Source organism: Pogona vitticeps, chromosome 2 (assembly GCF_051106095.1).
Source record: "Pogona vitticeps strain Pit_001003342236 chromosome 2, PviZW2.1, whole genome shotgun sequence".
NCBI lineage: Eukaryota > Metazoa > Chordata > Lepidosauria > Squamata > Agamidae > Pogona > Pogona vitticeps.
Genome location: NC_135784.1, coordinates 71,272,703 through 71,299,207, shown reverse-complemented (window position 1 = coordinate 71,299,207; position 26,505 = coordinate 71,272,703). Strand labels below are relative to the sequence as shown.

At 44.3% G+C, this 26,505-nt stretch overlaps 1 long non-coding RNA gene across 3 annotated transcripts in view; it reads left to right on the top strand.

Moving 5' to 3' along the window:
• The first annotated feature begins 204 nt into the window (after positions 1 to 204).
• Positions 205 to 26,505, top strand: part of LOC110081624 (uncharacterized) — a 45,675-nt gene continuing 19,374 nt past the window's right edge. For all 3 annotated transcript variants that reach the window (XR_013541709.1, XR_013541708.1, XR_013541707.1), the window contains exons 1-2: positions 205 to 707; positions 24,681 to 24,781. This is a non-coding gene — a long non-coding RNA (uncharacterized LOC110081624). The remainder of the gene's footprint in view (positions 708 to 24,680; positions 24,782 to 26,505) is intronic.

Sequence of the window (26,505 nt, the reverse complement as noted above, 5' to 3'; positions counted from 1 at the left end):
GAAGAGCTCGCCGGCAGCTTCCCTCAGAGGGTCAGCCGCTGCCTTCGTCGACGCTGCTTCTCCTCCTCCTCTTTCCCTCACAGGCTGCCCTCAGCCGACGGGCTTCCTCTTTCAGAGCAGCGGAGGGGGGGGGGTTGTTCCAAGCGGAGTTTGCAAAGTGCGTTCCTCCTGCCCTGGAGGGGGGGGGGTCGGCCCGCTTCAAGGCTCTGGGGCGGAGCTGGTCCGGAGCGGCGCTCAGCGGCGGCGCTGTGCCTGCTGAATCAACGGAACCGAGCCGCCGCCTGCTGTTTGCTGCTGCTGCTGCTGCTGCTACTGTCACCACATCGTCCGCCCGGGCGGGTCTGTCAGCGCGCTTGAGTCGGTCTCCCTCAAACCCGTGCAAACCCCGTCACGGCCAAGACGCGGAGGACAAAACGGGGCGGGGCGGCAGCGGCGGAGAATAAGAAGGGGCGGCTTTGACAGCTGCAGGACGGCCGGGCAGCTGCCGTGATTGCTCCCAGGAGGGCCGTCGGGAGCCGTCCGGTCGTCTCGGAGCGGCTCCTCTTTTGGCGGGAACGTGCGAGGGGATGCGCGGGACGGCGCCTTGGCAGGCGGTGGGGCGGGGAGGAAGAGCCGAGGCGCTCTTCGCCTCCCGGCCCCGCCCGGCAGGAACGCGAGGGACCTCTCCGAGCAAGTGGGGAGTCCGGCGAGCCAGAACGCCTCTCCAGGTAAAGGGAGGAGGAGGAGGAGGAGGATGTATGTGTGTTGTGTGTGTGTGTGTGCGAGAGAGAGAGGGGGGGCGGTTTGTGCTCTTTGCGAACCAAAAGCGGGAGGGGCGCCCCCCTTTCTACAGGGACCCTCATTGGACAGAGCGACCCGCGATGGGAGTTTAGCACTCTCCGCTCTCATTCCCTCCGAACCCCTTTTGTGAGGAGCTTGTGGGCCACCTTCTTCGGCTGGGCTCCGACCCTCTCGCTGCTCCTGGTTTCCCCGAGAGGAGGTGGAACCTCTAAGGAAACACGGAGGGAAGAGGAGGTGCGCTATGAGGCGGAGGCCGCTCGCCAGCACCTCAGAAGGTTGGCGTGGGGGCCTCTGGTTCCCCCCCGCCCGCACTCTTCCCCGCGCTCTCGCCTCGTCCGTGGCCGTGAGGCATGCGCGCGCGCGGGGGGGGGAATGACACGGGGAGCGATGGCGGGCAGAAGGCGGCCGCCGCCAGGAGCCCAGGCTGTTTGGAAACAGAGCCACCCCGGGCGCTCCAGGCGGCAGCGCTCCATCCATCTGCCTAAAGTCACGCTCTTCCTCGCCGGCTGGGAGCTGCCGCTGGCAAGCGCAGCGGTGACCCGCTTCCTCTGGGCCTGGTCGATGCGCGGATCCCTCTGGTAGCGGGAACGGCGCGCTGGTCCCTTGGCCGAGGCTGCAGCAGGTTGGAGAGGCAGAGAGGGAGGAGCCCGGGTTTGGGCGCGTGTGTGTATGTGTGCGGCCTCTGTGTGGGGATCTCTGGCGGTGATCCAGCGCTCTGACTGAACAGATCATCAAAAACAAGTTGGCTAGGAAAGAGAGACGAGAATCGGGGTGCCTCTAAGCCAAGGAATATGGAAAGAGGAATCGCTATCTCCCCCCCCCCGCCCTTCCTTTCTGTCCTGTCTTCTTTCTTCCTATCCATCGTCCTGTCTCTCCTTCTAACTTTCTGAATATTCAGTGATACCCAAATACCGCAGTAGCATTTAAGCCCTTGTTAATTTCACTGCCCTCCCTTCTGCATAGTCAGCTTTTCTGGAGCCTGAGCTGCGATTCTTGCTAATTCATGACAGAAGAGGCAGGGAAGCAGGTTAGGCAGCAGTGGAGGTGCTCCTTGTAGCAAAGGTCTTTCCGGTAATTACTTTTCCTTCTCCTTTCTGCAAGCCCACCTCATTTCAGAGCAGACCCAACTGGCTCTAAGAAGGGTTGCTGTGAAATAAAGGTAAACTGTGGTATCTTTGTACTGAACCACATTTTTCTATGGCTGTATTTTTATTTTCAATGAATATCTAAAATTTCATCATCATTTCATGTTTCTGAATAGAAACTTTGTATATGGCATCTCATGTAACTACTGTACCCTGGTAGATATTTGCAGGCACCAACCTAATAGGAAAAGCAACAGGGTAAACTTGCATTATCAGAACACTCCAAAATAGTAAGCATACGATTACCGAGATTATAATAGCAAACCTGGATTGGAAACCTTAACTGCCTATTTCTCTCTTAAAGTTTCCGGTATCTGGTCAGATATCTCTTTACCCATGATTCTCAGATAGGCTATGTTTTGCATAGATCCACTGGAGACATTTCTTTTTTTCTTAGTCCAGTCTGGCTGAGATACCCTGTTTCCCTGAAAATAAGACCTAACCTGAAAATAAGCCCTAGTATGATTTTTCAGGGTGCTCGTAATATAAGCCCTACCCCAAAAATAAACCCCATTTAAGCAAAGGGCCGCCCTCCACCATTGTGCAGCAATCTGAAGATGACAAGACTGTATTTGAATAAATGTAGATTGTTGTACATGGGGAAAAAAATGAAACATCCCCTGAAAATAAGCCCTAATGCATTTTGGAGCAAAAATTAATATAAGATCCTCTCTTATTTTCAAGGAAAGATGGTTGTTGGACTTTCAATAATTCCCAACCCAGATGTTCTTGTACTACAACTCCCAGAAATCCTGGCCAGCGCAGCTAGTGGTGAAGGTTTCTGGGAGTTTCAGTTCAAGAACATCTGGGAACCCAAGTTTGGGAAACATGGATGATATGGCTGCTATTTACACATCTGAAGCCACCTTACTACATTGTAGCAGCACATGTCAGCTTCCCTTGTGTGGTGTCCCTCAAGCATTCCAAGGGAAGTTTACTCCCCATCATCTGGTTGGCTGAGTTTTTCCTTCCTTGCCTCGCTCCTCTCTCTAACTTCCAGAAGCAGAGGTTGTTTTCCCTAATACTTTTGTGGCCCTCTACTGTGCTGTCTTTCAGTTAACCACTGGTGACCTTTGTAAATTAAATGTACTTATAGATGAATGCCACCTAGCATGACCAATCAAAAGGGACTTTGCAGCCATTCTACTTTCCCCTCCTTAATGTTGTTTCTTTATGAATGGTTTTCCATAAAGGAAGCTGCTGTCTTAAGTTGGAAAGACCTCATTGGGGCTGTTAATCAGAGGACCTTTTTGGGGTCATTAATTTATAGGGTCACCCTAAATTAAAAGCAACTTTACAGCAACTGATCTATACTAGATATTATGTTCTGAATAAGCATGGATATGATCAAGGCTAAATGGGTAATAATTCAGTGCTTTATAATATATTGTTTAGTTGGAAGTTGAAACTCACTTGTAATTCAGCTTATGTTATGTGCTGTTAAGTTGGAACTGATTTACAATGACCCTAATAGGACTTTCAAGGTAAGTGAGATATTTATGACAGTGGCCCACAAACGTTTTTGCACTGGGAACCAGTTTAGCATGCATGGGTGTTGGGGTGTCCGTCCATGTATGGGTGGGTCATTTGTGCATCCATGCATGCATGGACACACCCCACATGCACGCACAGACACACGGACGTCCTGCCCATGCACACACAGATGTATGCACTTCGCACACATGGATGCACATGTGTCCATGTGTGCCCATGTGGGTGGGGGACCATGCGTGTGTTCATGCATGTGGGTGGGTGTGCATGTGTCTAGTCATGCATGGGGAGATCTGTCTCTGCAGCCCGGTCCTGCCAAGAAAAAAAACTGTCTTTAATTCTGATTACTACTGGGATCTTTTAGAGTTTTTAAAATATAATTTTATGACATGAGCTTCATGTAGTAGTGGGTTAATTCTAGTTCAGAAATATGTTACTCTAATTTACACTGTTTCTTTATGGTTCTCTGCTTATTTTACTCTAATGTACAATTCTCAATGATGGTGCTATATGAATGATCACAATATTATAATAACTTAATACAATTCTTCTATTATTGTATTTTCTGTTGCAGAGTGGGGTGGGAGTGGAGATCTGCCTGGGACCTTCTGAAAATGGAAACATGGGTTATAAATAATGAATTTTAGACAAGAACTATTTTGCCCTTGGAGTTGAGATACCCTCCCACTGGTGCACAGCCTCCATACTTCCTTTCTAACAATTACAACCCTATTAAATAAGATATTACAGCTGTTGTTTTGTTTATCCTTAAGGTCTGTTTCAATTATGAGCAAGAGTAGGACATTTAGACATGTTTCTAGTCTGTTGCTTTTTTAAATGTTTCTTTCAAGACCTGAATTATTTTATTTGTTTTTATTGTAAAATAGCTTGGAAAATCTCACGGCTGACTAAAAGGTGGCTTTGATGAAGCAATACCTTGTTTGAGAGTTGCTGCCTTTTATGGAAATACTCCTCTGCTTTTAACAATCATATCCAGTTGTAAGAAACATTTTTGCACTTTCTCAGGGATCCCCCCTTTTGTCTTTACAGATTCAAATAAAACCTTTTCACTTCTTAAAGCAATGTTGTTTGTTATTTTAAGGGGATCTGGCAAGGCTTAAATAATCATCTCTCCTTGAAGCAGTCCATCTGTCTGTTAAAGATTCCTTCTACAGCATCCTTTCCTTTTCTCCTCTCTGAGGATATCAGCAACAATATCTATATTGCAGAGTTCATTAACAGGTTAATTAGGTTAACATGTCAGTCAGGGATAGCTACTTTCCCTTTGCTGGGACAGAATTGCCTTAAATCTCCTCTCTTTAAGAAGCAAGGTTCCTGTAAAGTAAGAAAAACACAGGAAAAATTAAGTATTGCATAAGCTGGCTTAAAGGGTCTTTAAGAACACCAGCTAGTTTGCAGGATGCTGCTGTGATCTTGCCTGCAGTGTTTAGAGAGAGAAATCACAATTCTTCCCAGGAGCTTTAAACAGCCTATTCACTTCATTGCACCAGATGAATTAAGAAAGCTTGCCAACTAGGAGGGAGGGAGAGCATATTTATAGCATCAGTATCACATTCAAGTTGTGTACGCACAAAAGCCTATGAATGAAGATTCAGGGTATTGACTTTGCCCAGTTAGACAGACAGCAAATTTCATGCCAAGCCTGCTTGGATAAGGAAGCTTAAAATGTTGTATTTGATTACTTGCAATAAGGCATGCTTAAGCCTATAGTGCTGCCAGTTCTCTGAAAATGGATAGGAAATGGTTTATCTTTTGTTTGGTCTGATGCAAAGAAAATGCAGTCTTTTAAAACAGTTGGAATACCTAATGTTTTCTTTTCATAAAGATAACTGTCACTGAGGTTACTTTAAAAACACTGGGAAATTATTTTTCCCCTTTATTGTACTGTATTATAGTGATAGTTGCCAAACACAGAGACTGTATAGATTGCTCTGAAATACACAAGAAAGGATTGTACATCTTTTAGCATGTATATGTATTTCAAAAGGTAAGCTGAATTAAAAGTAGGGAAGTCCATTGTGCACCTGACTGATTGTCCATTTCTCTAGGAAGGAAAACTGCATGCTCTAAGAATACTTCTGTTGGACTGGGCAAAGGCCCACCTAGTTAAGCATTCTGGTTATTCCTAGCAAGTCATTCTGTGTTCATCCCAAACATTTTATAAAGATATATTACCTCCAAACATAGATGTCCCCTTTAGGCTGTAAACTTCACCTTTCTTTCCCTAGCTCTTAAGTCCATTGAATTAAGTAGGATTTAATGGTTGTTGTGGGTTTTTCTGGCTCTTTGGCCATGTTCTGAAGGTTGTTCTTCCTAACATTTCTCCAGTCTATGTGGCTGGCATCTTCAGAGGACAGCAGTCTGTGCTCTGGTCTCTGAAGATGCCGGCCACAGAGACTGGCGAAACATTAGGAAGAACAACCTTCAGAACACAGCCAAAGAGCCCGAAAAACCCACAACAACCATTAGATCCCGGCCGTGAAGGCCTTCACAAATAAGTAGGATTTATTTCTCTGTGTGTGCATGTATTGTATTATAAGTTAACAGTAGTAATAAAGTGTGCAACTGTTTAATAGCTACTAACTAACCATTGGTCCTATGTATATATATATATCAAGTATATATTAAAACCATCTAAAGTATATATTAAAACCATCTAAACTTCACTGGTGTCTTCTGCATCGCCTTCAGCATTGACACTGGATACCATGAATTAGTTACAGGGAAAATAGCTACCGTTCTTAGCTATGTCCTGAATGTATTTCTAATCAATGTTGGGCCTAAGTTGTAATGCTTTTCTTGTTGTTCCATACTGAGTCTTTCCCTAGTTATTGTTACATGCCATCAAGTCACTTCTGTCATATGGGAATTCCATGAATGTATGACCTCCTTCTCTAATAATTCCCACTAGATTTCATTTTTTTTTTCATTGCTGTAAAACAGTCAGTTGATCTAAATGGATAAGTCATCTCCTATGCCTTTGCCTCCCCTATTCTCCTTCCATTTATATCTGATTTCTTTGTTGAAACACGAACTGACAGTGACCACCTGCCTCTTCGACTATCCTTAAATCTCCCAGTCCGTCCCCCTCCTATTACTCCCCCCCTCTCAGCCCCACACCACGCCTTAAATGGTCCCCTCAAACTGACACTGACTTTTTATCATGGTCACAATTGCCAGAGACTATTGACCTTATTAATACTATAGGTTCAACCAACTCTACCCCCCAGGCTATAGACACTTACGACTGTCTCTTGGCCTCCTTGGTTCAAGCTCTTAGTAGGCCTTATCGGTCTTCTTCCCACAATCGAGCTAATTCTTGGTTCGACTCCGATTGTTGGCTGGCAAAGAAACAGGTCAGATCCCTTTTTCATTCTATTCGAGCCTACCCTTCCCCTAATGCTCTTAAAATTTACTTCGAAGCCAGAAGGTCTTGTACCACCCTTCTGGATATGAAACAACATCTACACGCCCAACGCAAATGGACCAATCTGCTGCAAGCCATTCTTTCTCGGAATTTTAAGGTTTTTTGGTCCCTTGTTTCCCGTACAAACTTATCTTATGCTCTCTCTCCGTACTCTCCAATACCCTCTGATTCTTGGGTTACCCATTTTTCAAAAATCTTCTCCTCCTCGTGCTCTCCCCATTATTCTATCAATCCCTCTCAAAACTTCCCAGATTGGCCCCCGGTTACCTCCGATGAGGTACTAGAGTTAATTTCCACCCTTAAATCTGGCAAATCACCAGGGCCTGATCATGTTATCTCAGAGATTCTGTCTAACAATCCTCTTTGGTGGTCCCATCTGCTTGCCAAATTATTTACCATAGTAAATCACTCCGGTGTATTTCCGGACTCTTGGCTATCTTCTATTCTGATACCAATCTTCAAAAAGGGCAACCCTTCTCTTCCTAGTAACTATCGCCCAATCAGCCTATTGTCTCATATAGGCAAACTTTATTCTAAATTTCTCTTATCAAAACTATCAGCTTGGGCCTCTTCTAAAAACCTCCCTGGGAAGGAACAGATAGGCTTCCGCTCTGAAGCCTCGACTCTGGATCATGTTCTGCTTTTGTATCACCTTGCCGAAAAATACTCAATTTATCACAAAGCTAGACTTTTTGCCGCCTTCGTCGATCTACGAGGAGCCTTTGATTCAGTTAATAGGAATTTACTGTGGGATAAACTTAACAACTGGGGTATTGAACCCCGACTGCTTTTTTTTGCTTAGGCGTCTCCACTCCTCCAATATATGTCAGATTCGGCTGCCAAATTCCTATGAGCTCTCTGACAAATTATTAGTTAACAAAGGTGTTCGGCAGGGATGTGTCTTAGCCCCACTACTTTTTAATTTATTTTTAGCGGACCTGCCTTCCTCTCTTTCTGCTTCTACTAATGCTGCACCCTCTCTTAATGGTTCCCCAATTTCTGTGCTTTTGTACGCGGACGACGCAGTCCTATTATCTCTAACAAAAGCTGGTCTCCGTCGTACCCTATCCAAATTTCAAACTTTTTGTTCAGCTAACGACCTGGTTATAAATGCTGACAAGACTAAAATAACTAACTTTTCCAACTCTGTATCACTATCTCCCTGGACAATCGGAGCACAAACCTTTCAGCAGGTTTTATCCTTTAAATATCTAGGTATCACTCTGCATCATAAACTCAGTTGGCGTCCCCACAAAAAATTGGTTCTATCTTCCTCTAGCCTCCATCTTAATGCCATCTCAAAATTTCACTACTCATCTGGCAATCAATTTGTGCCTGCAGCGTTGCTTATTTTTCGGACTAAATTGCTTTCCCACTTACTATATGGAGCTCCTATTTGGATTGAGGCCATAGATCACGATGTTGACACTTTGGCAGCCGCCTTATTCAGGAAAATCTTAGGAGTCCCCAACATGATTCGTCTTTCAACTTTAGTTTTGGAATTGGGTACCCATCTCCCTTCTACCCTTGCTTGGTCCACCACATTTAAATATTGGCTTCGTTTACATTTAAACTCTAAGCCCAATTCCTTACTATACGATCTACTCAGAGACAATTTCCTTTCCAAGTGGCTGAAGTTGATTGAGATTAAACTTCAATCCCTTGATTTGAATCTAGAATCCCTAAATGATTTAGGAATTCAACAGGCCCATGCTCTTATTAAATCTAAACTCTGGCAGCATGAGTTTGAGGTTCTTGCAGCCAAACTGAATCCTACCTGTTCCCCGCTTTCTTTTGGTCTTTTCCCTTCACTTGGTTATCATCCAAATTATTTTTCCTCACTTATCAACCCCAGGTTAAGAAGAGCATTTATGTTAGCCCGATTTAACATTTTTCCCTCAGCGAACCATACCGGTCGATTTGCAAATATTCCTAAAGAGGATCGATTATGCCTGTTCTGCCATTTGGTTCCGGATACACTTGACCATATATTGTTTTTCTGCTCAGTTCATTTTTCCATTCGTAAGGCACTACTAGAACCCTGGTTATCTTCCCTGCCGAACACCCCTGAGATTTTTCTGAATGACTCTTCCTCCCGTATCACTGAAGCTGTCGCTATTTTTCTGCTTGAGATTCTTAAATTAACTTCCAAATTATAACCCGTTGTGTTTATTGTTAGTAATCCCAGCTGTATTTATGCCAATAAAGGTTTGGAGAAAGTAAAGTAAAGATAAGTCATCTCCCATGACCTCAGAACTTGCTTCCTGACAATCTACAGCTAATTTATCTTCAATCAATGTACTGTAATTTTTTTTGTATCTGATTTCGCAGCAATCTTCCTATAAGCCTAGAAATAGTTTTGCTGAGATCAACACTTGTTGTGATTTGGGACTAACCAGCATGCAGTTCTGCAGAAAGTTGTGGGGTTAAAGGACTGATTTTGGGTTCTCAGCTTAAATCCCAATTTTGCCTCATATTTTTCTGTAAATTACTTTTATTTTATCCATGGCAATTGGCCTGTCTGTGAAATCTGTGGTTTTGATTAGCCATGCTAATCACTGCAGCCATTTTATGAATGTGCCCTGAGTAGTGTCCATTATATCAGTGGTTCTTAACCTTGGTTACTCAGGTGTTTTTGAACTGCAACTCCCAGAAACCCTAGCCAGCAGAGCTGATGGTGAAGGCTTCTGGGAGTTGCAGTCCAAAAACATCTGAGTAACAAAGGTTAAGAACCAGTGCATTATATGATGGTTCTCATGACATTATATAAAAACTCCCAATATGCTCCATGCCCCCCCCAAAAAACCCTGCTAGACACTCAGAATCGTATGCATCCTTACCAGAGAATCGGCATCATGTTGGATTTGCAGCATGCAAAATGAGAATTACACAAGCAATTCCCATCATTTTATTGGGAGCCTGTTTTGTAACCATATGCAGCAAGTCTGTTTTGCAACCAGTACATAACGAGGCCCTGCAAAATGGTGAAAACCTCTTGCTCACTTGCTGTTCCACAGGTGCCACCACCAGCAAGGTGTTGGCTGAAGGCTTATGGAATAGAATTGCACTGTTAAATAATTTAATTTGGTTGATGTACCATAACATACACTGTATTGCTACAGTATATTCTTCTTTCTCCATATAATATAAAATAACGCTAAAGTATGTAAGTATATGCCAACAGTCCCCTGAGTGTTTATTTAATATACTGGATTGTACAGTGGGGTCTTGACTTGAGAACTTAATCCGTATTGGAAGGCGGTTCTCAAGTCAAAAAGTCTGTAAGTCAAGTCTCCATTGACCTACAGTGCATTGAAAACCGATTAATCCCGTAACAGGCCGTTTTTGTTCCATTTTTGTTTTTTTCTGGTCTGTAAGTCAAATCTTAGTCTGCAAGTCAAACCTAAATTTTGCGGCCAGAGAAGTCTGTAACTCAAAAAGTCTGTAAGTCAAGCCGTCTGTAAGTCAAGGGTCCACTGTATTCTTTATTTGTTAGCTGGGTCTGGCATTCCTATTGTGAAAAAGAAAACCAGGATAAAAAATATCTCAAAACTTGCAATCTTTTAGGAAAGTACTAAAAATATTTAACATGGGAAAATATTTTGCTTCCAGTTTTTAAAATGTTTCTCAATATTATATGATGGGCTTTTAAGCATGAATTGTTTGCTTTTCAGCTAATCCGCTTTCTACTCAAAGTCTTTGAAAGCTATAATCATTGATATGCAGTGTGACAAACCCAGACCTACTGGGATCTGCCACACGTTACCTAAGCTGCCACCAACCATTCCCTATAAGAAGTCACACAGACCAGGGATGGATTTTTAACAAATAAAAGAATAAGGTTTATTTAAATACAACACACAGGGAAAATAAAATGATCAGGTGAATAAGATATAGTAACGTGGCTTAGTTTCACTCATACATACACACAGTTTGGTTCACACAGAACACTTAACTTGAAGCACAGACCCTGAACCTATCAGTTCTGGCTAACCAACAGACACCTGAACCTATCAGGTTGGTACTCTGACACACAGTAGTACCCTGTCTGACACACAGACTCCCACACCAGCTTCTTCTTCCCAGCTGCTGCTTCTTCACATCCCAGCGTCTCCACTTCTCCACACAGGCTTCACCTATATATACAGTACAGCCCCTCCTCCTGATGTCCCGCCTTCCACTCCCCATAGGATGGAACTTTCCCTCCAAACCCATGACAGACAGGTAACATCAGTGCTGTATGTAACACCTCCCCTCTTTATAAGTTGTTTTGTAGGGGGAAAGCTAAGGTGCTTTTTCCCAAAAAAACAACCTGGATAAAACACACAACAACAGTTATACATACCATATCATACTTACTTATACTTACATTCTAAGTTAACCATAGCAATTAGGCATTTAAACATTTACCATATACATTACATCAATTTACCTTTATTCATACAAACCAAATTAAAAAAAAACAGGTACATTTAACTTTTTGTCATCAATATATACACATAGTCCATGTTCTTTCGCCGTCTTCATTCTTCAGGTCTTCTTGACAAGGCGTCAGCAACACAGTTCACTGACCCTCTGACCACCTTCACTTCAAAGTCATAGTCCTGTAGGTTTAAAGCCCACCTCATAAGTTTGCTATTGTGGGTTTTCATTGTCTTTAACCATTGCAGTGGTGAATGGTCAGTGCACAGAACAAAATGTCTTCCCCAGATGTAAGGCTTGGCCTTCTGGATCGCGTAGACTATGGCCAAACACTCCTTCTCCACGGTTGCCAAATGTCTCTCACCTTTTTGAAGTTTCCTACTCAGGTAGGACACTGGATGCTGGTCACCATTCTCATCCTCCTGGCAAAGAACCGCTCCTACCCCGCTGTTAGACGCATCGGTGTAGACGATGAACTCCCGGTCGAAGTCTGGAGCACGCAGCACTGGATAGTTGATTAACGCCTCCTTCAACCTCTGGAACGCCGCCTCACAGTCGCTGGTCCACGGGATGCGGTCATCAGCCTTCTTCCTCGTCAGATCGGTCAGCGGAGCCGCAATCTCGCTAAACCTCGGGATGAACTTTCTGTAGTAGCCCACCAACCCAAGAAATGATTTGACTTTTTTCTTGGTGTTGGGTCTAGGCCAATCACGAACAGCTTCTATTTTGGCCTCCAGGGGTTTTATCACTCCTCCCCCTACCATGTGACCCAAGTATTTTCTTTCTGGGCTACCCAGCTGCAGTTTGTTTTCTTTGCAGGGCCTGGGCCAAAGCACTCCCTCCCCTGGGTTAAAGTGCCTCTCCCTGCCTTCCTGGTCTTCCCAAGCTTTCTTTCTGACCTTTTGAGCTTGCAGGGTCCCTGCTGCTAGCTCTAGGTTTCTCTTTAGGCCATTCCTTAAAGAGTCTATAGATGTCACAACGTCTTGTGGGTCATCCTGGGTGATCTGCTCCCAATTTTGTTTGATCAAATCAAGGGGCCTTTTCACCCTTCTCCCAAATAAAAGTTCAAATGGACTGAACCCGGTACTGGCTTGTGGCACTGATCGATAAGCAAACAAAAGGGATTGCAGCTTCTGGTCCCAATTGTTTGGATTCTCTGCCAAGTAAGCCCTAATCATGCGCATTAGAGTCCCATTGAACTTCTCAGTTAACCCATTACTTTCAGGATGATAGGCAGTGGCTTCCCTGTGCTTAATTCCACAGATTTGCCATAAGCGTTTCATGAGCTTTGATGTGAACGATGTGCCCAAATCTGTGATTATTTCTGAGGCAAATCCCATCCTGGACATATACCCCACCAAGGCATCTGCCACTGTGTTAGTTTCAATGTTAGTCAAGGGTATGGCTTCAGGGTACCTCGTGGCATGGTCCACAATGTTGAGAATGAACCTGTTCCCCCTCTTTGTGGCCTTGGGCAAAGGTCCCACAATATCCACCCCTATGCATTTGAACGGAGTGTCAATCACAGGCAAAGGGCACAACTTTGCTTTGGTCCTGTCGTGGCTATTCCCCTGCCTTTGACACACATCACATTGTTTACAGAACTCCCTGATCTGCTTCCCTATGTCAGGCCAGTAAAAATTCTGTGTGATTCTCTGCTGTGTTTTGTTCACCCCTAAGTGTGCAGCAAACATGTCCGAGTGCCCCCTTTGTAAGATCATGGGGCGATACTTTTCAGGTACCACTAGCTGACTTCTGATCCCATCTCCCCCTTTTGAGATATTCCTCAGGGTCTCTCTATACAAAATCCCCTTTTTCTCCAGAAATCTCACTGGGGTTTCAGGTGTTAGCTGGGCGTCAGTCACCTGTTCAAAACACTTTTGGAGAGTGGCGTCTGCCTTTTGCTCTTGTCCAAATCTGCTGTCTGTGGTTAAGGTTTCCACCACAGCTTCTGAACTCCCCCCACCTGCTTCCGTCTCTGGCTCATCATTACCCCCCCTGAACTGTCCCCGTGGTGGCTTGTGAACGTGTAATCACTAGCACCCGTTTCACATGTTCAGCCAGGTCATTTCCCACGAGCACGGCTGCTGGCAGAGTCGATGAAATTGCTAGCCGCCAAACTCCCCTCCAGCCTTGAAAGTTGACAGGTACCTCCGCGACTGGCAGAGAGATCACCTGCCCCTCAATCCCTGCCACCTTCATGCTCTCATTTGGGATTACATATTCCCTAGGAATAATATCTGGATGGCACAGGGTCACCTGAGAACAAGTGTCCCGCAGCCCCCGATACTGATGGTCAAGTATTCCTACGTCCACCCCTGCTGTCTCAAACAACTGAGAATCTGTTCTCACCAGCAGGCAGCGCCTGACCTCTACAAGAGGACCATTTTCCTCAGCCTGATCAGCAGATGTAGCTGTTCCAGATTGAGTAGCCATGGCAACAGGCTCCCTCAGTGACAATGAGCCTTGCTCTTTCTGGACACAGAACACAGCTTTTGGCTTGGTCCCACTCGAATCCTGAGGCACCATTCCTTTTAGCTGCTTTAATTTCTCACACTCTGAGATTAGATGGCCCTTTCCCTGACAGAAATAGCATTTTCTGGTGTATTTTGAGTCTCTCTCATCTTGTTTTGGTTTTCCCTCCAAAATCTGAGGTCTTGGTTTCATGTCTGAGGGCTTCCCTTCACCATGGGCCCCTCCCCCTTGCTGGCTTTTCCCTGGTCCCTGAGAGTACTTGCTGTAGGTTTCTTTGGGTTTACCTACAGATTTCCCCTCACCCAAGGGCTTTCTTATTTGGGAAATAAAATCTGCAATCTCCGCGGCTTCTGCCACAGATTTCGGTTTCCTTTCCCTCACCTGGAATTTCAGTTCCCCATGCAGGACTGAATAGAACTGTTCCAGCGCTATCAAGTCTTTAAGCTGCTGGTAGGTCTCTGTCCCCTCCTGAGATAGCCATTTCTCAAACAGCCTCACCAATTGGGCCCCCACTTGGGTAAAAGTCTGCTCTGGTTTCTTTGTGAGGGACCTGAATCTTTGCCTCAGCTGTTCCGCATTTATCCCATGTCTTGCAAACACCAGTTTTTTAAACTCTGCAAAATCTTTCATCAGTCCCTCTGGCATCTCTGAATAAACCTCAGCCAGGCTACCACTGATTAAAGATCGCATGATGGTCATCTTCTCAGTTTCCCTCACTGAGAAGTCCACAAACGCTCTTTCCACTAAGGAAAAGAACACCTCAGGACAATCTCCCTTGTGGTACACAGGGCATTTCTTCAGGTCAGCTTTAGACAATTGGCCTCCCTCAGAATCCCTATTGTTATTATTGTTCTGATTCATCAGTTCCAATTTCCTTAACTCAAACGCCATTTTCTCTCTCTGCAATTCCAATTCCATTCTCTGTCTCTCTAATCTTTCTTCCTTTTCCATTCTCTCTCTCTCTAATCTTTCCTCCATTTCCCTCACCCTCAGTTCATGCTGTTGGGCTATGAGCAATTTTCTGAGCTCTGGGTTCTGTTCTCCCGTGCTGTCACCCTGCACTGAGCCAAATTCCTCCTCAGAACCTTGGTCAACCTGGGGGTCTTTCACTTCACCCATTTCTGCCATTTGGCTTCGAGTCAAGGGCATACTCCCCCCCAGAACAGGCTGCTTTAAAAAGTCAAGCCTCAAAATAAAACGACCACTTTTTTTTTTTGCCTCAGAACCAGCTTTCCCTATAGATTGCTGCTGTCCTTCAGCACTACTTGCAACAGTTGCGAGCTAGAGTCTACCCCCCTCTGCTGGGCCTCTCAGCAGGCAGGCTAGATCACTGTTACTTTACAGTTTTGCCTCAGCTTTTTTCCCGCCAAAACAGGCTGCCTCAGAGCTCCCTAATCTAGCCCCCAATCTGAGGTTACACGTTCTTCTACTAGTGCACCCCCCCGTGAGGCACACCTAGAAGATTACCTACGTGCTCTCAGATTGTCCCTGACTAGACCCCCCTTGCTCTGGGCACACTTGCCAAGGCTTTGCTGGACCGCTGGACAACTGGACCAGTCGTATCCCACACGCTGGCCACCAATCAATGTGACAAACCCAGACCTACTGGGATCTGCCACACGTTACCTAAGCTGCCACCAACCATTCCCTATAAGAAGTCACACAGACCAGGGATGGATTTTTAACAAATAAAAGAATAAGGTTTATTTAAATACAACACACAGGGAAAATAAAATGATCAGGTGAATAAGATATAGTAACGTGGCTTAGTTTCACTCATACATACACACAGTTTGGTTCACACAGAACACTTAACTTGAAGCACAGACCTTGAACCTATCAGTTCTGGCTAACCAACAGACACCTGAACCTATCAGGTTGGTACTCTGACACACAGTAGTACCCTGTCTGACACACAGACTCCCACACCAGCTTCTTCTTCCCAGCTGCTGCTTCTTCACATCCCAGCGTCTCCACTTCTCCACACAGGCTTCACCTATATATACAGTACAGCCCCTCCTCCTGATGTCCCGCCTTCCACTCCCCATAGGATGGAACTTTCCCTCCAAGCCCATGACAGACAGATAACATCAGTGCTGTATGTAACATGCAGTATAATACTTTTTTAAAAAACGACTCTCACATACATGCTCAGATTTATTTTTCAAGAAGCTTCTATAAAGGATAGACTTCTGAATTAATATCACTCCTGTTTGGAACATGCATTAAAGGGAGTTGATTGTAGAGAGGATAAAATAATTTTAATTTAGTTTCTTTTTCTCTTCATAGATTATTCTGTTCTACAGCTATAATTTCTAGCCATGCCCTTTATCTGTTCTAATGAAGAGAGAGGCAAACTAGTTCATTGAGAATCACTGGAATTAAAATAAACTTTTCCATTCCTTTACACCAGTATCAAAATAATATGAATCTTATGGCATGGTTTACACTATTGAAATAAATTGGGTGATGGATCAGGGGGCTTGAAGTCAGTTTAAAGTCATGTGGTTTGTCACCACCATTTTTCTTGGCTCAGTGTGTGCTCTTGAGAAAATTTTAATCTGTTTTTAAGTGGTTGTTGTGGGATTTTCGGGCTTCTTGGCCGTGTTCTGAAAGTGGTTTTTCCTAACGTTTCGCCAGTCTCTGTGGCCAGCATCTTCAGAGGACAGCAAACAAGGACTCTACCCCTCTCAGGCCCATTGTAAGTGCCATCGGCTACCCAACATATGAATTAGCCAAACACCTAGCAACCCTTCTACAGACCCACATTGGACAAACTCATCCTACATCAAAGACTCAGGGCATTTCATAAGCAAGATCAGCACCCTAAAACTCAACCCAGGGGATAGACTGGTCAGTTTTGATGTAGTATCCCTGTTCACTAAAGTACCGGTAAAGGACACCCTGACACTCATTCAGCAGATATTCCCAGAAGACATCAAGGCCCTCTTCCAGCACTGCCTTACAACCAGCTATTTCCAGTGGGAAAATGAATTCTACGAACAGACAGATGGAGTGGCCATGGGCAGCCCTCTCAGCCCGGTTATAGCAAATTTCTACATAGAGCATTTTGAAAAACTTGCCCTGGCTTCGGCACCCTTCGCACCCACAGTCTGGTTCCGATATGTGGATGACACCTTTACAATCTGGAGTCACGGTGAAGAAAAATTGGAAGAATTTCTCAACCATCTCAACAGCATCCACCCAAATATACAATTCACCATGGAAAAAGAAACAGAATGCCAACTCCCGTTCCTAGATGTCATGGTTCTACGCAGAACCGACTTCCGACTGGGACACTAGGTCTACAGAAAACCCACCCACACAGACCAGTACCTACACAAAAACTCCAACCACCACCCACGGCAAAAAAGAGGCATAATCAAAACACTGGTAGACCGTGCAAATCGGAAATGTGAAGCTCAGTTTCTCAACACTGAACTCGACCACCTGAATTGGGCCCTACAGGCAAATGGCTACTCCAAAAATGAAATCACAAGAGCCATCAAACCAAGAAAACAACACCGAACTGAAGAACAAAAACAGCCACCCACAAACAAAGTATTTCTGTGTGTGTTTAGTCGTTTAGTCGTGTCCGACTCTTCGTGACCCCATGGACCAGAGCACGCCAGGCCCTCCTGTCTTCTACTGCCTCCCGGAGTTGTGTCAGGTTCATGTTGGTTGCTTCGCAGACACTGTCCAGCCATCTCATCCTCGGTCGTCCCCTTCTCCTCTTGCCATCACACTTTCCTAACATCAAGGTTTTTTCCAAGGACTCTTTTCTTCTCATGAGATGGCCAAAGTACTGGAGCCTCAGCTTCAGGATCTGTCCTTCAAGTGAGCATTCAGGGTTGATTTCCTTTAGAACTGATAGGTTTGTTCTCCTTGCAGTCCAGGGGATTCTCAAGAGCCTCCTCCAGCACCACAATTCAAAGGCATCAATTCTTCGGCGGTCTGCTTTCTTTATGTATTTAAGTATTTCTGCCATACATCAAAGGGGTCACAGACCGCATGGGGAAACTTCTGGAAAAACACAACTTACAAACAGTATTCAGGCCCACCAAAAAAATACAACAAATGTTACGGTCAGCAAAGGACAGAAGGGACCCCCTCACCACTGCAGGAGTATACCGGATACCTTGCAGTTGTGGCCAGGTATACATTGGAACCACAAAACGAAGCATCCACACCAGAATCAAAGAACATGAGAGACACTGCAGACTAAAACAACCAGAAAAATCTGCAGTAGCTGAACATGCCGTAAAACAAACTGGACATGAAATTCTATTTCAAAATACTGAAAGACTGGACAACACCAGCAATCATTACGTCAGACTGCACAGGGAAGCCATTGAAATCCACAAGCACCAGAAAAACTACAACAAAAAAGAGGAAAGTTTGAAACTCAGCAAAACTTGGTTCCCAGCTCTCAAAAATACAGCATACAAAAGGTCACGAACTCTACCCAACCACAAGGTCAAGGGGATCACTACCATCAACCACAGTGACAGATAATCTCCTTATCACAACAATACACCCACAACAAAACACACTAATCACCCATCCACAGAAAACAATACACCCACAACAATGCACACTAATCATCCCATCTCACAGTCATAAATACTCCACGCCCTAGCCAAACTACACCAGAGCACGGTTTGCTGTCCTCTGAAGATGCCGGCCACAGAGACTGGTGAAACGTTAGGAAAAACCACCTTCAGAACACGGCCAAGAAGCCCAAAAAACCCACAACAACCATTAGATCCCGGCCATGAAAGCCTTCGCGAATACAATGAATATTTTTCTTGTTGTGTATGTCAAAATGCTGCTTTTCAGAATTAGAATTCATTCTTTATGAAGCCAAGGAGGCAAAGGTAGAGTAGCTGCTGCTTATATCTAAACAGTGTTCTGCACTTTGATCAAGTTTAAATTTTTTTTTGGCTTTAAATGCTGAATATAATATATTTTTGAAAATAATAAATCCTCTGAAAGTGCCACCTGGTGGCAGAAGTAAATTAAATCACCAAAGAGGATGTTTTAAAGTAATAGCATTCAGTAAGCTTCCAGCATAATGCACAGGGATTGAACCATGTGACACCATTACAAGTAATAGTGCTCTAAACCTTTCCAATAACACATGGAATATTTATTCCTTTGGCTTTCTAGCTTCATAAGCACAAGCAGAAAACAACTTGGAATGTCAGGAAACTGACTCCCTGAATCACTTGGTGCAGCTCAATAATACAGTGTGGCTGTGCCCATAGTTGGGGTTCTGATAGATAGATAGCTCTGTAGGAACTTCCGTTTAAATGTCCTTTACATTTAAATGGCCATTATTCAAAGCTAAGTAGGGACAAAATATATCTGCTCCATTTCTTCAAACCATTTCATTGCACAATCGCACCACCTTGAAGCAGAGGCGATATGCTTCCAGTTTATTTAATCTATTTAATTAATCCCACTGGAATTTGTTACAAAACCCAGGATATGGCTGGGGTTTATGCAAAATATAGTCTAACATGCTCAAACGGCAGCAGGTTGGGAGAGGCAGATGTCGCTTCACTGAAGTAAGACCATTCAGGTTAGATAACCTACTGAAAGTAAGGAAGTGGGGAAAGAGAATTATTACATAATGCAGGATATTTTTCTCGAGGTCTCTCCCAAACATGTGCAATCAAACAATGAGACCTTGTTATCACTGAATATGAGAAAATGTATTGTGATAATAAGATTTTGAGTTTTTCACCCAGTCATATTTCCTTTGATTTTATTCTCTTGGTTGTTGTGAGAATAGCTAAAAAGAAGTGTTTTGATAATACTTTATGTGGTTCTTACGTTATCTGTTGTGGCAGATTAAGGTACAATTCAAATCATGTTTATAGCAGACATGCTTTTAGATTGCAGCTATAATGCCCTGCTTAAGAGCTATTCCTGTAAACTCTATGAACTCACAGATATTTGTCTCTGCTGAAAGGAATTGATTCTAGAATGAGGCGTGCATCTACCCCTACAGGGCATAGAGTCTTTGCAACCCTATTTTCATGGATTTGCATTTAGGCTATTATAGGTAGAGTGGACCTACTGAATCCAATTGAACATTGGTTAGTTGTGACTAATGCATGACCTCTGTCTTTAGCACTTATTTGCTTTAAGCAATTAGGTTCAGTCCATCTGTAATGCTGTCAGTGTTCAGCAGGATTGTTAAGTAACACAAGTGAATACCAGTGGATATTGTTAGGCACAGTAGCCAAAGGGAAATTTCATGTACGCCAGAACTATATATTTGAATATCAATGTGAATGACTAGTCAATATCTTTATGCCTTGAATGTCCAAAAAGTTGAACCAAGTGTTTCTGCAGAAGCAATACTGGATTAGGTACAGTAGGTGGATTTTGGTGTAGTGAAATAAGGAAACTTGTAGCTTATGAATCTGTTCTAATAATTTGATATTTCAATTGGTGGGTGAAGATACTTGTCTTGAAAGTTTATTTAGGTCTGTACTTGCAGTAGAGATTTTAGAAAATTTTAACAGTTACCGCTCCATGTGCAGGAACCTCCATTTACTTTTGATAGAAATAAAACTGGGTGTGATCAAGCATATAAATATTAGATAGCTCATATAAAATCTATCAGTTTAAAATCTTATGTAAAAGTCACACAGGACTACTGATAGAGGGAAAAACTGTTTGCTTGACAGCCTGCTTATGAAGCACTGACACCATAGTTTTGTCATGGCACATGTCCCTTTGTGGATGCATCCTTCAGTCTCGAAAGACTATTGTACCGTGCTCTGTATGGGGGACTTGGAACAGCATCTGGTGTGGCTGAGAAGGCCACTTCAAGAGTGACAATCCCTTCCACACTGAAGACAAATATAGTCTGCCCCCTGTCCAGCTCCTTGATTTTGCTGGTTTCGGACTGCCTCTTCACCTCCGCCTGCTGGACAAGGGTCTCTTCACATTGGGAGAGCTCATGATGCACCGCCTGCCTCCAGGCTGAACGCTCAGATGTCAAGGTTTCCTATCTGTTGAGGTCCATTCCTAAGGCCTTCAGATCCCGCTTGCAGATATTCTTGTATCGCAGCTGTGGTCTCCCGCTGGGGCAATTTCCCTGCATTAATTTGCCATACAGGAGATCTTTTGGAATCCAGCCATCAGCCATTCTCACTACATGCCCGAGCCAACGTATATGTCGCTGTTTCAGTAATGTATACAATCTAAAAATTCCAGCTCATTCTAGGACTACTCTATTTGGAACTTTGTCCTGCCAGGTGATACCAAAAGTGCATCAGAGGCAACGCATATGGAAGGTGTTCAGTTTCCTCTCCTGCCATGCACAAAGAGTCCAGGACTCACTGCAGTACAGGAGTGTGCTGAGGACACAGGCTCTATAGACCTGGATTTTGGTATATGCCGTCAGCTTCTTATTAAGCCATACTCTCACTGTGAATCTAGAGAACATGGTAGCTGCTTTGCCAATGCGTTTAACCATCTCGACATCTAGGGAGAGAGTGTCAGAGATCATTGAGCCTAGGTACACAAAGTCATGAACAACCTCTAATTTGTTGCGTGGAGATGGTAATAGAGGGAAGTGAGTCCATGCCTTGACCCATGACTTGTGCTTTCTTTAGGCTGGTTGTTAATCCAAAGTCTTGGCAGGCCTTGCTAAAATGATTCATGTGTGGTTGTAGGTCTTCAGTGGAGTGGGCAACAAAGGCTGCATCACTGGCAAAGAGGAAGACCTGCATGCATTTCAGCTGGACTTTGGTCTTTGCTCTCAATCTAAAGAGATTAAAGACCTTGCCACACAGCCCTGTTTCACTCCTCTTCGGATGTCAAAGGGATCTGATGTTGAGCCATCAAAAACTACAGTGCCCTTCATTTCCTCATGAAAGGACCTGATGATGTTAAGGAGCCGAGGTGGGCATCCAATCTTGGGAAGTATTTTAAAAAGGCCATTCCTGCTAACCAAGTCAAAGGCCTTTGTGAGATCTATGACGGCCACAAAGAGTGGCTGTTGTTGTTCACTACATTTCTCCTGCAACTGTCTGAGGAAGAATACTATGTCAGTGGTTTATCTATTAGCTCAAAATCCACTCTGGATACGCTCTGTCTGCAAGCACCTGGAGTCTCTTCAGCACAACACGGGCAAGCAGCTTCCCTACAATGCTGAGAAGAGAGATGCCACAGTAGTTACTACAGTTGCCCCTGTCTCCTTTGTTCTTATACAATGTGATGATGTTTGCATCCTTCATGTCCTGTGGTACTCCACCTTCAGTCCAGCAAAGACAAAAGACTTCATACAGCTCAGTGGTGATTATCTCTTTACAGCACTTCATCAGGGATGTTATCTTTCCCAGGTCCCTTCCCGGAGGCGAGGGAATCCAAGGCTGCTTTTATTTCTGCTAAAGTTGGTTCGCTGTCCAACTCTTCCAAGTCAGTCAGGCAGTCAGTGTTATTTAATGCCTCTTCGGTTACTACATTCACTCTGGAATATATCAGAGTAGTGCCAGCATTCCATCTGCTGTGCTCGGTCCTGGATGTCCTGCCTGTGGCAGACTTCAAGGGAGCAGATTTCTTCTGGACATAAAGCCTGCTTGATACCATCATACATTCCCTTGACGTTACCTGTGTCCGCTGCTATCTGTATCTGGGAGCAGAGCTGAAGTCAATAATCATTGGAACCTCTCCTGGCAACCTGTTGGACTTTGCTATGAGCAGCTCGAAGAGCCTGCAAGTTGTACTCGTTAGGACAGGCTTTGTATGCTGTTAGAGCTCTCCTCTTATCCTCGATGGCTGGCATCAACTCCTCCGAATGGGCTTTGAACCAGTCTGCTGTCTTTTTGATCTTCTTGCCAAATGTGGAGAAGGCGGTGTTATAAATAGCAATCTTGAAATGTTCCCATCGTTCAGGTGCATTGGCCTCAGCACTCATTTAAAGCTAAACCCCATCCCCTCAGACCACGCAGTCAGGGAGAACAAAGGTCAGCCTAGAAGAAAATACTTCACCAAATAAAATGTATCCTCCCCCAACCACAGCTCACCTCCTGCCTCAGCTTCCTCTTCAGGAAAGGGGCTTAGAGCTACTGCTTGCAATCATTTAAAGCTAAAACCCCATCTCCTCAGACCATGTGGTCAGGGAGAGCAAAGGTCAGCCTAGAAGAAAATGCCTCACCAAATAAAATGTCCCCCCCAAGCACAGCTTACCTCCTGCCTCAGCTTCCTCTTCAGGAAAGGCAGATATCCAAGTATCACAGGAAATCAAGAAATATGCTCTTAGCTCCTAAACAAGTCTTTGCATCTATTTTGAGGAAGACAATATTATTTCAGTCCTGTCCCCTAAATTAGAAAAAGGACTTGGAGCACGTGCGTGGACAGATGACTAGCACATGACCTCCCTTTTTATCACTTCTTTCCTTTAAGCAATTTGGTTCAGTCTGTCTGTGATAACACGTGTTAAGCAGGTTTTTTGTTTAGTGGTAAGAGTAAATCCTAGTAATTATTCAGAATCTGGCGTAATTATTGAGATCTCAGTGTAAGTAATGTGAAGTCAGCATGGCAATTGGAATTGAAAATACAAGTCTCTTTAAAAGTCAGGAATAAAGAGGTGTCAGATCCCTTCAAACAATCATAGCTAGAGATGGGGATATTTGTATTCCTTTACAAATAAGAATATCCCCATCCCACCTCCAACTAATGCGGGTCCGGCCCTTAGAACCAGCCCGTGAACTCACGCATCGCTGCACTGCCAGTGTCCCACTCTTCCCACCAATCACGGTAGTAGCTCTGCCATCTCCCTGCTTGGCTGGCCACTCCAGGGAGGGGCTGGGATGACACGTATCCTTGCACGGTTGCTGAGTGTCCAGCTGAGCAGGGAGACAGAGGAGCTACTTCCACGATTGGGACACTGGTGGTGTGGCAGCGCGTGAGTGGACAGACTGCTTCCGAGGGTCAGACCCACATGAGTTGCAGCTGGGCCTGGGATATTCGTATTTTAACCCCATCTCATGCCTCATCTTTGCACTTTCTGAAACAGCCTAAGATCACTCATGGCCAGACCTATGTTGGGCATGTTTGCAATTGGTTATGTTGTCTTGTGTTATAGTGGTATTCTTGAATTTATTCATTCCCCCCCCCCCTTTATATCATGACTTTGAATAAAACTTATACAACTCTAATTCACTCTCCTGGTGTTTGGATTCCTCTTGGTTAGCGATTGGCAACTCAACTAATCCTTATTAGAGATGGGAGTATTCATATACGAATATCCTGCACAGGTGGACATAACGAGGGTCTGGCCCCCTGAGGCTGGACCATCCACTCACCTTCTGCTGTTGCCGCAAGCTCCGCTGTCCCTTCCTCTCTCTCCGGAGCTCGCGGTCTACAAGCCGCTCCTGGCAGGAGGCCGGAGGACGAGCCTTGCTGCAAGGTCAAAGAGTGGCTCACAGAATACCTCCATCCCTAATATGACTGAGAACAGAATATTGCTTGATCCAACGCACTTTTCACTGGGTGTGGGGAAAAAGAGCTGCTCTTCTCTCCTAGAAGTATAATGTTGACCTGAGAGAACTTGCAGCTCATCTCAGCAGATATTCAAGCCCCCATGTCCGGTTGGAAAATAAGCTCTCATACTGTAAACCAGCTATTGCTGAACATGGTACCATCCAGTTGTATTGGATTGCCACTCTTATTACCCTCATTCATCATGACTAGGGATGGCTGGGGATAATCTTCAGATTCCAAGACTGAGAAAGGCTGCATTCATTAAACAGATGTTTTTATTCCATTTTTTAAAAAAGTTTGCTTCTGTCTCTTTTCCTGCGTTACCTCTGCCTGACTGTTTTATACAGTCCTGAATATGTGTTTTGACCAAAAGGACTGGTTCTAATAACACCCTCTAACCATCTGTGTTTCAGATGCTGAGTAAAGATGCGCTGTGCTGCAGATCCTCCACCACCACCCCTTGTTTATTCAGTCCCGGATGTTGTGCTGCAGAAAACAGAGTCACAAGGCCCAGGTCTGATTTCTCCCCAATGTCATTTGCTGCTCCTTTGCCGCTGATTAGCTACAGCAATAATGTAATTTAATAGCACCTTATATTAATGTCCACTGATTAATTTTTTTTCCTTCTGACTTTGCAAAAAGAGGCACAGCAGTTTCTTGTAATTGCAATTAATGTACTCTTTCTTCTAACACTGAGGCACTTACGGAGAAGAACAAAAGAAATGGAACTCCAAAATCTAAGGCAAAAGATCCAGGCTTTCTTTGCGAATAGTATGACCTATGGAAATAATCATTTTGCATTCATTGATACACCTTGTAAGATAAAGCTTTTATAATTTTATATCTGTATGATTGTGGAAATCCACCATGAGTCAAATGCAAGTCATCACTAAATGCCGATACTACATTAGCCTATACTTTGCTAAAGCCTAACTTTTACACAGATAAAATAAGCCTATGCTGTGCCAGTGTCACTCTTCAATAGATACTAACAATTGCCTTTTATTCAATTCTCTAAATCACCCTATTGTACGAAGTTTATCCACTGCAGTTTTCATCTGCAGAATACCCAGTTGGGATGCTGAGTGACAAAATGGATGCAGGAAAATACTATGCAATACTACACACGTTGGCTCATTTATGCTACAATTGTGTCAGTATCTATTGTCAAGCTAAGAGGACACATGGTATCAATGTGACAGTGCTGTCACAGAGAAGGTTTTGCTGAACGAAATGACTGGCACTGCTAAGCAAATTGCTCATTTAAATCCATTTCAATTTGGCACACTTCTGAGGGAATTAAAATGGTCCAACTAGTTGGAAGGGAAACAAATACATGTATTCTAAAAAAGCAATGTTGATAGTGTCACTGAGGATGTGAGTGCAAGTTGCAATTGACTATGGAGGGATGTAAGGAACAAGTTTCTGCTAAGGATCTCTGTTGGGATTAGTAATTTTTCATTTTTTCAGAATTATAGCTGAGCAGGGAAGTGGCCACACGTGGTGACAAAAAGAGATTGCAAAGAGCAACAAGAGGATCTCTCCAAATGTGTATATGCCGTATGGCATTGTACCACTTTGATTGAAGTTTAAGTGCCATAATTGCATCTTGTGGAATACTGAAGTTTGTAGTTTGGTGAAGGGCTTGCAATTCTGTGCTAGGGAGGTTTAGTGCTCCAGCAGAGGGGAATGTACTACAGCTCTGTGGCAGCGAAACCTTAAGGCCCACAACAAACCACAAATCATAGGATTCAAGAGAATGGCACCATGAAACCTAAAGTAGTATTTAGCTGCACAGTCCAGGATATGAGAAAGGGTGACTATAAATGTCCAGCATAAGCACAAGATGATCTAGAGCGGGGCAGAAAAATGCTAGTGTTAGCACCGGTGGGTTCTGAGCTGCCAGTGGCTGATGAGAAAGGGTATATTAGGGTCCATCACTCTATACCAGCGATGGCACGTGGAGCCCTTTCTGCCGGCACACAAGCCATAAGTCACCAGATTGCTACTCCCCCCCCACCCGCAGCCAAACCTAAGTAGGTGGCTGCAACCGTGGTGCTGGTGTCCGGACAGGAGGCACGTCAGTATCTGGAGCACCTGGTGCTGGCGGCAGATCCGGACTGGGGTCTTGAGGCACTTCCATGCCCGGGATTCCCCCTTCTGCTACCACTTCCGGTTCTGTGCCACCCACAATTTGGGCATGTGAGCCCAAAAAGGTTCGCCACCATTGCTCTATAC